The sequence below is a fragment of the Tupaia chinensis genome, unplaced genomic scaffold (genome assembly GCF_000334495.1).
Source record: "Tupaia chinensis unplaced genomic scaffold, TupChi_1.0 Scaffold143823_1, whole genome shotgun sequence".
In the NCBI taxonomy this organism is placed as follows: domain Eukaryota; kingdom Metazoa; phylum Chordata; class Mammalia; order Scandentia; family Tupaiidae; genus Tupaia; species Tupaia belangeri.
In genome coordinates this window covers 737,291-746,880 of record NW_006203673.1, presented here as the reverse complement: position 1 = coordinate 746,880, position 9,590 = coordinate 737,291, and positions in this window count along the sequence as shown.

Here is a 9,590-nt window from a genome sequence, read left to right as displayed (position 1 = left end):
CCGCCCCCAGCCCAGCGGTCTCCGCAGGGCGCCACGCTCGGCACCAGAGCCGCGCCTACCCCTTGAATCTCGGCCGGCGACCTCTGCAGTCGCGCGTCTGGCCGTCCGGGCTTAGCAGGCTCCCGGAGCAATTGGTAATCGCTCAGGAGGAGGCTGCTGTGAGCAGGTGCACGCTAACGCGCGTGCAAGAGACTGAGAAAGGACTAGTGTACATGTAGGTGAGGGCGAAGTGTGACTGCGGACTCCCGCCTGCGGCTGTGCTGGGACAGACCGCGCCGCTGGGCCACCCTAGCCGGGGTGCCCGGGACCACGCTCGCGGGTGCCAGGACTAGGGCGGCCCAGATCCCCTTCCCCAGCTCACGAACCCTGGGGTTCGAGATTGTCGATTGCTTACACACACTGCAACCAGCCAAGGAGCAGTGCTTAAGCACGTTTTTAGGGCCAGCCAACGGCGTGGTGGTTACAGGCGCTGGGTCCCACGGGGCGGCTCCTAGACTCAGTCCCAGACTTGGCTGAAAATCACACTGGGCCTGTGTGCACGCTCTCAAAATCCCTAGGGTGGGAACCAGCAGTTAGCCTAATGGCTATGTCGCTGAACTCCCACGTAGTGGACTGCGGTTCGTGTCCCCGACCCAGTGGCTTAAAACTCACACCGGGCGCGTGTGCGTGCGTGCCCAAGTCTGTCTCTATGTCTCTCTCTGTCTGTCTGGCGAGCGCACACGCCCTACAGTGAAAATCTCTCAAAAAAAAAAAAAAAATCCCTAGGGTAAGGGAGGAGATGGGATTGCAGCCTGTCCAGCCCCCTTGGTTGGAGCGGTTTCTCACTTCCCTGTCTGGCAACACTTGCCCTGTGGCAAAAAAAATAACTGGGCTCCTGAGATGCTTGCCCAAATCCCCTAGAGGAGGTGGGGGAGGGTTTGCAGGTGACTACATTCCCTGGGGGGGTGACTTCTCACTTCCCTTTTCCTGTCTCTCTCCAGAGCACACCCTCCCTATGGCAAAAATCTTTTCAAAAATCCTGAAAGGAGAAGGAATTGTGGGTGGCCATCCCTCTCAGGATGATTTCTCACTTTCCTTGCCTCTCTGGCAAGTGTGTGTGCTCTATCGCAAAAACGTTAAAGAAAAAAATTTTACAGCTATGGTCATCTTGAACTCTCCTAAGCCCCAGTGAGATACTGAAAAATAGAAACGTGGTCGCTGTGTTTGCCAAGTCGTCGCTTACAAAGGCCACACAGGAACTGGAGCAGGCATGGGACGTGCCTGTCGTTTGTGTGGTTCCAAGCCCTGACTTTCTGGGCTCAGGCTGCTGACCCATCTCTGAACTGGAACTGGATGCACAAGGTTGCACACTGCAAACTTTTTAAGTGGCCAGTTTGGGTTTCTTTCCCCAATTTTTTTTTTTTTTTTTTTTTTTTTTTTTGGAGATTTTGCTAAAGGACACATGCGCTCAGCAGAGACACAGAGAGACAGATAGCAAGAAATCACCCCCAAGGAGGATGGCCACACCACAATCCCTTCCCCATTCTCCTCTTGGGATTTTGGGCACCCATGCACACACACCTGGCATGAGTTTTAAGTCGTTGGGTCCCAGATTCAAACTGGGGTCAACTACATGGGAGTTCAGTGACATTACTATTACGTTACATCATCTGCTGGCTCCCCCCAGCAATATTTTTAATAATCATTCTAACTCTATTTTTAATTTGACCAGAGAGGGACAGAGCAAGTGAACAAGAAAGCAAGCCACCAAGTCTGGGACTCGAACTGTAGGTCGACTATGTGGGAGTCCAGCGCCCTTAACCATCACGCCACCTGCCAGCCCCCCAAAGCAATTTTAAATTTACCAAACGATTTAGCAGAATGTGCTGAGACCTGCCAGGCAAAAAAGGAAGGAGACACACAGCCCCCACCCCACCCGCCATTTGGAGGGAGACACCCGCCCCCCCCCCCCCCCGCCATAGTGGCAGCGACGGTGGATTTTGGAAAGGACAACCACATGGACAGAGACACACATGTGGAGAAAAGTGGGGACCGGGTGGACCAGACATCTCTGATGGAGACCGTGGGCTCCAAGTTCCCCATTTATTCTCCTAGGGCAATGGGGAAGGGAGCAGCGGAAGGGAAAGCAGGTGTCTTCTAGAACCAACTGCAGCTATGGAGCATCCTGCGTCCTGGTCTTAATAAGTCCCCCGGTCTTCCCTGCCTGCAGCAGCTTCCCTAAGCTCACAGGCTGTGCAGCTTCGGGCCAAGTGAGAGTCTGATCTGCTGGTCTTTAAAGATCACTAATATTAGCTCCAATTCGGCCGCTCCCTACATCTCCCCCTTTCTTTCTAATTGGAGACTGGAATTAGGTAGCTGTCACGTGGAGTTCTCATGGAATGATTCTGCAGGCTAGTAGGAATATAAATAAGATTGTTGACACAATAATTTCCAAGAAATACCATGAAGACTGGCAAAACAGGCTACAAGGGTTAGTGTTCTTGAGCTGAAAGGGGGTGGATCTGAGGGATTAAATGAGGGCAGGAAACTCTACTGCATCTCTATGATTATATTTTGCGAATCTCTTTAGATACTGACAGAAGGCCATACCCCCTGAAGGTGGTTTTGTATTGAAGTCCAGTTCCAAGATGCATTGTTATATGGCAAAGGCATCAGAGATATGTCAGTATAAAGCATGACATTTGAAGTGACTTTCTAGTGTTGTGAACACCTGTTCAATCAGAGTGATTGCAGTAGGAACTCCAAAGATCACTGTCTCTAAAAAAAAAATGTGTCTGATCAAACTAGCTGATTGTAAATTTCCTGTGATACTTAAACACCGACATCACAAAGGACGGTGTGTGCAAACTATCTCACACTAGGATCTCGTGCGAGAGGACGGCACGAGGGGGTAAATCAGCAATGGCTGAATAATTGAATCTCACCCACTGATGGTTGAAGCCATCAGCGGGCATTTCCCCACTGATGTGAGTCACTTGTGAATACTTTAATTTTTTGGATCCCTCCAGGTAACTGGGCGTAACAGAGGGGGATGGGACAGGTGCAATCAGCTTTACCTTCTTGTACCCTGGGGAGGCATCCCCTGCGTGGCTAGCACCTCATCCTTGCCAGAAATAGCAGGAGAGCCGTAACCAACTTTCCCTGGTCTTTTACCAATTGTTCAGCTTTTTCAGACAAAGCTTTCACTTGTCCCCATGGAGGGGTGGCACTGTCTGTGTTGATCTGGCCATCCTTCCTCTCTGTCTCCTTTTTGGGACCTTCCTCCAGATTCAGGCCCTGCAACCTCTCCCGGACCTGTTTCATCAGCTTGTCCTCTGGTTGTTCATCGTCCAGGGGTCTCACAGTCGAGCTGGAACCCACGCTGGCTTCAGCAATGATTCTGGAAAGTGCAAGCACACCCTCCACCCCATGCTAACACTGGGTCGGGTCCCTTCCACTCTCCTGAACTGAGATCTTCCCATTTTGCATATCGAGGTTTAGCTTTTTCTGTCCCTTGGTAATAAATTTTCACAGCTGTGAGGCCCTCTGATGTGATAGTCAGAAAATTTAAAGGATATAAGGCAAGAGAAAGTTTAGAGTAAGGAGTTACAGGGTTTACCCTGTCTCCCCCTTTCTAATTCTGTTTTTAAACACTGGTTGGCCCTTTCTGCTATTGCTTGACCCTGAGAATTGTAAGGTATGCCCGTAGCATGGAGAATGTGGAAACTGTGACAAAATCGTTGACAAGCTTTACTCGTGTAAGCCGGCCACTGCCGTTTTAGATGTCTCGGCTTCCCACCACAGCTGTAGCCTCAAGGCACTGTGTGAAGGCGTGTTTGGCTGCTGCTCCCGCCAAAGGAGAAGCAAAAATGAAATTTGAATAAGTCTCGACAGTGGTGTGTAAATACCCTTGCAGAAACAATCCTCGAGGTCTAATACAGTCAAATGAAGAGGAGAGGGATGGCTGTAGGACTAGGGAGACCAGGTTGTGGTGGTCCCGTTACTTGCATAGTGGCATTAACTTTTCTTAAATCTTGTAACCACCTCCTTTGTCCAGATTTTTCCTGGATGACAAAAATAGGAGAGTTCCAAGGACTCAGAGAAGGCTCGATGTGTCCCGACTTCAGCTGCTCCTGAACAAGTCATCTAGCTGCCTTGACTTTCCCCGGTTAGGGGCCATTGGTCGACCAGATGGGCTCCTTTGTAAGCCAATTTATTGAAGCAGCAGTTCTACCAGGGCCCCTACCCAAAATTTGAATCTCAATACACTAGTCCCTTGCGGTCTGAATTGTGAAATGTCCCTTGAGTCATGGGTGAAGGACTACATAAACACAATCCCACATGGGACCAGCAGTGGGCGTAATGACTATGTCGCCGGACTCCCATGTTGTTGACCGTGGTTAGAGTCCTGAACCTTGTTGCTTAAACTCATGCCAGGCACATGTGCATGTGTGCCCAAGATCCCGAGAGGAGAATGGAGAAAAAGGGATTACAGCGTGGCCATCCACCTTGGGAGGTGATTTCTCTCTGTCTCTCTGTCTCTCTCTGTCTTTCTGGTGAGCACATGCGCCCTATAGCAAAAACCTCTCCAAAAAATAAATAAATAAATAAGTAAATACAATCCCACGCCTTGAAGTGTGTGTCCTGTAGGACCCCCCTCATCTGTCCCAGTAAGAAGAGCAGAACTCTCTGTTGGGGGATTAATATACTCTACCCCTTCCGACGTAGAGTTAATAAATTCACAGGGCCAATGTTTCTTGGCTATCATTGACACATCAGTCTAAGATCCAGTCTAAGAGCCCCTGAAATTTTCACCCTTGTGTGGTTAGGGTACACATGGGTTGAGTTTCTCGGATGGCCTGAAGGAGATAGGCCTGGTCTGAGGATTTAAATCCTCTCCTCTGGACTCTGCAGTCGACACCTGTCCCTGTAAGACCACAGGCAACAGCACAGGTTGTGCCACATGGTCAGATTCGAGAAGCTGAATAATAGAGAAGCTGAAGCTATGAACTCGATCTCACCCGAATAATCTGTTACACCTGGGGTCACTGTCAATCCTTTTAACAACCCGCTACTGTTTCCCAAGAGTAATCCTACTGTGCCTTGTGCCAGAGCTCCATAGGCTCCAGTAGGCATCACCATGGACCCATATGAGGTGTTCATATCCACCCGGAGGTGGGACTGAGACCCAGTCCTGCTCGACCTGAGGTTGTCCGACAGAGATCGCTGACCCTGGCTGGCAAATATCCTCCCTTCTGATCTCTGGCTGGGTGGCGTCAAGAGAGACACTGCAGCTGCCCTTACTATTTGGCAGGGCTAGGGCTGGCCCCCCTTCCTGTTTCCTGGGCACAGAAGAGGCTTTCCGTCTGTATCTGGTTTGGACCTGCATTCATTAACCCAGTGTCTGCCTCTCCAGCACAGGGGCCATATACCTGGTGCTCTGCTAGGCTCCGTTGCATTTCAGGAATGGAAATCCCCGATTGTGTAGACATATGACAGTCCTGAACAAAGTGTCTGACCTGCCGCAGTTAAAGTAGTCACCTCTGTAAGGAGTGCGCCGACCATGCAAGAAAATAGAAATGTAGCACCTTTCTTGGGAATGCACCAGGGCGAGGTTTGCTGGTCCGACAGAGAGAGGGCTAGAGAAGTAACGCCCTAGAGAGGGTTTAGTGATTTTTATAAGGGTATAGGGAGGGAGAGTGTCTTCAAGGTAGAAATAGTGCATATATGGTAATGGGTTAGAGGGAGAGCACACTAGTGTGCCACGTAAAGTCTGGTGCCGTGTGCAGAGTAGAGCACCGCGCTTCGGGTAGAGTGCCATGCGTGCGGGGTAGAGCGCCATGCGCGGAGTAGAGCCCCGTGTGCAGAGTAGAGCACATGTACTACATCCGGATTAGTTCTGAGTACAGCACATGTCTGATGACAGACTAGACCTGGGTTGCATCAGTCGACTGTCGTGTGGCATCCAACCCCTACATCCAAGCTGCCCAGGCCTCCGGCCTAACAACCTCTTGGTTTGTTTCGGATTATTTTCTTAAAGGCTGCAGCCATGGCCATCCCCTGAGTTTGTGAGTCCCCATATCCTGACGTAGTCTGAGTACTCGTGTATTGTACCATTTATCCAATATGGGGTAATGGTGGCTCTACAGGCAGCATTAGACTTTTCAAAAGCCAATTGTTGGGGACCGCAGGTGGCATGGTGGTTAAGGCGCTGGATACTCCCACATGGCTGACCAAGGTTCGAGTCCCAGACCTGGCAGCTTCCTTTTTCCCTTTCCCTCTCTCTCTCTCTCTCTCTGTTGTCTCTCTCTGGTCAAATTAAAATAAATGAATGAATAAATAAAATTAAATAAATAATTTTTTTAAAAGCCAATTGTTTCAACAAAATTTGTTCTGCTTCTGGGTCAGAAACCACTTGTCCTGAGGCTTGTGCCAAACATTATATAAAATCTTGGCAGGGCTCACTGGGCCCCTGTTGGGTCCTGGACAAGTTACCTGGCCCTCTGTCCTCTCTGAAGTCTCCAACACCTCGAACAGATTATATTTATTTGCTGACTATTTATTTCTAGGGAGTATCTGAGCGGATCAGAGCAGTCACCTGTCCCTGTCAATATGCCAAGCCTGACAGGTACCCCATGTTATTGGTTCCGATGTGCCTGTTCTTGGGCTTCCTCAAACCAACCTGCCTTCCATAGAGGACAGTCCCCTCCAGCCAGGCAGGCCTTGCCCAGCACCTGCCAATCCCTGGGCGGAAGTGCTGGCCAAGCAGCTGTTTCTAACTCAGCCATCGTACGCGGCCGTGGGACCTCACTGCACGCCAGCCGGCTTTTATTCTTTCAGAATTTTGAAGGACACAGGCTCATGCTGGCGTGTTGTTTGTCCCGGGTTAGTAGGATCTGGAACTCCATGACTGGACATGCTAGTTTAAATCCTGATGTCTGCCCCTCTCTCTGCTGCGCCAGTTAATGCTCTCTGAAGAGGGGTGGAGCTCAAAAGAGACTTCTCTGTCCTTATGTATGCTCCCCTACCCGGGGCTCTAAGGGAGGGCAGTGGGCCTTTCTGGGGGTGCACAGGGCCAAGGGGCCGTGGCTCCCTTGTCTCTTGATGACTTTGGTGTGGCAAGAGCCACAGTCTCAAGTCTGTCTAATCTGGGAAACGGTCACTTTCACCACCTGCTGCCGCTTTGCCATCCTGTTTCAGGACCGACCTCTGACTTTCCAGGCAGCAGAGAGGGACCTCCCTCTGGGGTATTGAAGGGCCAGAGTGACTCCATTTTTACGGGGCGACTCCATTTTGTTAAACCCACCTTACTGGGAATCAGCGCCATTTCAAGGAAGCGAGCCAATCACGTAAGAGGTCATAAGACCATCACCCCACAGGGGCACAACATTTGGGGGCTCGTCTGGGATTCCCCAAGACCCCCCCACCCTAGGATCCCCAAACCGGAGGGTCGACTGATAATGGCTGGTGAGTGTGTGTCCTTTGTCTCTGTGTTTGTCCTGTTCAGTTTCTGAGGGCCCTAACTCTGTACTAGATTGGAATCGGTCTAGCGGGTGCACTGGCAGGCCACTGATCTGAGGGCCTGGAAGACGTTCCAGACCCTCCTGGAGGGTACGGAGTGCCCCCTAGTTTTTCTGAGTTCTCTGAGGGGACGTAGCGGTCGCTCCTGTGGCACGGCCTGAGGCCATTGTCCCACTTTTGGTTTGCTTTTCACTCGGTGAGCAGCATCTGCGTGGCCGCATTTGTCCTGTCTGTGTGTTTATTACCTGTCTCTGTTGGTATGTACATTTTTCTGACAGAAATGGAACAGACTCAGACTTCCCCTCTGACACTTATGATGGACCATTTCAAGGAGGTTAAGATCAGGGCCCATGACCTTAGTCTAGATGTTAAGAAACAAAAGCTTGTCACTCTCTGTACAGTCAAATGGCCGGCTTTCAACGTCGGCTGGTCCCCAGGAGAGACCTTTGATTTAAAGACCATCTAGAAGGTAAAGATTGTTTGTGGATACAAATGAGGGGATTGTGAAGGAAGTCCTAGCGCAGCCCTTAGGACCCGGAAGAGGCCTGTGGCCTCTCTGTCAGAAACTTGGATCCTGTTGCAGAGGTTGGCCTCCCTGCCTCCGCATAGTTGCAGCCACCGCCCTTATGGTCAAGGACACTAACAAATTAACCTAAGGGCAAGAACTTTACCTCTCCACCCCTCATGCAATTGAGGGAATTCTTCGGCAGCTGCCCGCCCAACCGATGGCTGAGCAGTGCCCGCCTTGTTCATGATCAGAGTCTCTTACCAAACCCCGCCAAAATCTTTTTCAGGTATCCACCGCTTTAAACCCCACGACCTTGCTGCCGGACCCAGACCTTGACACTCCCCTCCACGACTGCACCGAAATCCTCGCGCAGGCTCATGGAGTCTGACCTTGAAGGATCAGCCCTTGCCAGATGCAGAAGTGACCTGGTGTACAGACGGGAGCAGTTTGTGTCGAAGGGACTGAAGAATGCGGGGCCGGCCGCCCGACTGATGGCTGAGCAGTGCCCGCCTTGTTCATGATCAGAGTCTCTTACCAAACCCCGCCAAAATCTTTTTCAGGTATCCACCGCCTTAAACCCCGCGACCTTGCTGACGGACCCAGACCTTGACACTCCCCTCTACGACTGCACTAAAATCCTCGCGCAGGCTCATGGAGTCTGACCTTGAAGGATCAGCCCTTGCCAGATGCAGAAGTGACCTGGTGTACAGATGGGAGCAGTTTGTGTTGAAGGGACTGAGGAATACAGGGGCAGCGGTGGTGTCAGAGCGGGAGATTCTATGGGCAGAGCCCCTCCTGGTGGGAACATCAGCCCAGAAGGCGGAATTGATAGCCCTGAGCAAAGCTTTAACCCCGGCAGAGACAGGAAGGTCAATTTATACACCGACAGTCGCCATGCCTTTGCAGCCACTCACATACGCGGGGCCGTATACCTCTTGACTGGAGAAGGAAAAACTATAAAACAAGGCTGAGATCTTGGCACTGTTGGCTGCCATTTGGCTCCCCAAAAAGGTGGCCATCATTCATTGTCTGAGTCACCGGAAGGGTGATTCCCCAGTCACCAGGGGTAATAACCTGGCCGACTCCATGGCCGGGGATGTGGCCCTAAAAGCAACAGTTCTTGTGGCCCAGATGCCGGACTCTGGTGGCCCAGTCCTCCCCAACCGACCCCAGTATACACTGGAAGACCTTGCATGAATAAAGGGCCTGCCCTCGGCCCACAATCTCCACAAATAGTGGAAGTCTACAAATAATAAGTCATCCTCCCGGAGGCCCTCAGTGACCAGGTCCTATCTAAAATCCACCGAGCCACCCACATGGGCACTAGAAAGATGCAGGACCTCCTTCGCCATGCTCACATTCTGATAAAAGGCGCCAACTCAAAGACCAAAACTATTGTGCACCACTGCAAGGCCTGTCGGCTGACCAACACTTCCAAACCCCAGGGACAGCCTGGCTCACGAAGCAGAGGGAACAAGCTTGGAGCATGTTGGGAAGTAGACTTCACAGAGGTAAAACCTGGCAAGCACAGTTATAAATACTTACCGGTCTTTGTAGACACCTTGTCAGGTTGGGCAGAAGC